This window comes from Galeopterus variegatus, unplaced genomic scaffold (genome assembly GCF_000696425.1).
Source record: "Galeopterus variegatus unplaced genomic scaffold, G_variegatus-3.0.2 Scaffold1789, whole genome shotgun sequence".
Taxonomy (NCBI): domain Eukaryota; kingdom Metazoa; phylum Chordata; class Mammalia; order Dermoptera; family Cynocephalidae; genus Galeopterus; species Galeopterus variegatus.
The window spans coordinates 217566-219364 of NW_007727900.1; the positions used below are offsets into that span (position 1 = coordinate 217566).

The 1799-nt window shown below is 49.0% G+C and overlaps 1 protein-coding gene across 1 annotated transcript in view; it reads right to left on the minus strand.

Annotated features, from left to right (window-relative positions):
• PRND (prion protein 2 (dublet)) overlaps window positions 1-795 on the minus strand; it is a 3699-nt gene extending 2904 nt beyond the window's left edge. The window contains exon 1 of the mRNA XM_008578953.1: window positions 744-795. The gene's annotated coding sequence lies outside the window, so the exon portion shown is untranslated. The remainder of the gene's footprint in view (window positions 1-743) is intronic.
• Window positions 796-1799: the final 1004 nt, after the last annotated feature.

Sequence of the window (1799 nt, forward strand, 5' to 3'; positions counted from 1 at the left end):
AAAAAAAAAAAAAAAAAAAAAAAAAAAAAAAAGAGGCAGGCTGGCTGGTTAGAATAGTTGGTTGGAGCGCGGTATTACAACACCAAGGTCAAGGATTTGGATTCCCATACCAGCCAGCTGCCAAAAAAAAAATGTGTGGGGCGGGGGGAAGACACAGCCTAAGAGCATATCCAGGCACCTGTGCAAGCCTGCAAAGAGCCTCACTGACCTTCCTTGCTTGTGGGCATTGTCTAGCCTCTGCCCTAGGGTTGACATGAGCACCCAGGCCCCCAGCCCCCCACATGCTGCCCCTGATCACAGTGAACTCAGACTGGCTTTCTCCAAAGAGATCCAAGCATGAAGCAAACATTAGTCTCCTAAATAGGGGGCCATACCCCATGTCATCAGCCTGTTCATCTTGGTAGGAGAAATCTTAAATAAGAATAATAACATAATAGATCATTACAGGTGAATCAAATTAAGAAAAATAAAACCAGAGTTCTTGAGAAAGAAACTAGTCCTCTCAGGCAAGGGCTTCAAAGCCAACAAAATCCCAAATAGCTAACCTTAAAGTAGCATTTTATTGTAGCAGCAATACACAGAAATGCAAAACCATTGATGACTGAACGTTCTCACAAGTCCCCCCTGACTTGGGACCCATCCCAGAATGCGGGAGGAAAGAAGTCATTGCATGGCTTCCAGTCTGAGGTAGAGACCTGATTAGGGAAGAGCAACCCTGAGCACAGAAATGCCTCCCCTCATACCTTGGACTCTCTGCAGGGATGTGCCTCTGGAGCCACAGGCTGCACGGTCCTCCAGCACTCGCCCTTGGTGGCCAGGCCTGCCTGGCTATATAGCAGCTGTGGGGGGAGGTGGCGTTCCTGCTGCTGTCCTAATATGGCAGCCTTTCCCTCCCTGGCAGAACTAATCAGGGGTTTCTGGGCCACTCCTTCCTCCTGAGAAGGAGGGACCTTCTTATCACTTTTTACTACTAAAAACCACATGAAGATCTTGATGAAGTTTAGAAAGACTCCAGAGGTGCCTTTTAGAATTGGAATTAGAAGTAAAATGCTTTTCCATCAGTATCTACAACAGAGGTGGCATAAACAAGCCTTGCTGAGGATGCAGGCTGTCCTGCACATAAAGACCACCCTCAGACAGTAAAGGGGCCTTTTCCAGGCAGCCCCTGTGGGAAGGGTCAGCTCGGATAGAGGGCAAGCATTCCCCTGGACCACTGTGTCGCAAAGCTGGGATCCCCTGGGAGTGAGGGGCACACTTCCACTGGGTAGGTGGGAAAGCAGGACTAATGCTGGATGGAAGGACAACCGAGAGGACTTGCAGCACTTTGGGCTGCTTGGGGCCATGTGGGAATGCTTGAAGGACTGAATTAGCCCAAGGACCAGGGAGTTATAGATCTGTGGGAACCCAGGAGGCAGAGACAGATCAAGATGAAACCACCCCCGTCCACAGATGGTAGGGCTGAAAGTGGGTTCGTCAGCCTGCCTTCCCCTCTACCTGATGCCCAAGCACGGTGGGGAGGGGAGCTGGAGAATCATTCCTGGGTCTTACAGGACATGAGGCTCATAGTTATTGGGTGACCATTCTGGGCCTTACACAGAAGGGACTTGCTTAGGGACACCTGTCCCTGTTAAAATCATTACTACAAGGAAAAATCAAAAGTGAATTTTGGAGGTGAGTTTGGAGCAAGACTTGCCTGTAAATAGAATGTGATCTTTTTTCTGAATCAATATTCTCTCCACGGATTCGCTTCAGAGCCCCTTCGCAAACCAAATTAAGCGGTTGTTTCTGAGATGGCCAGC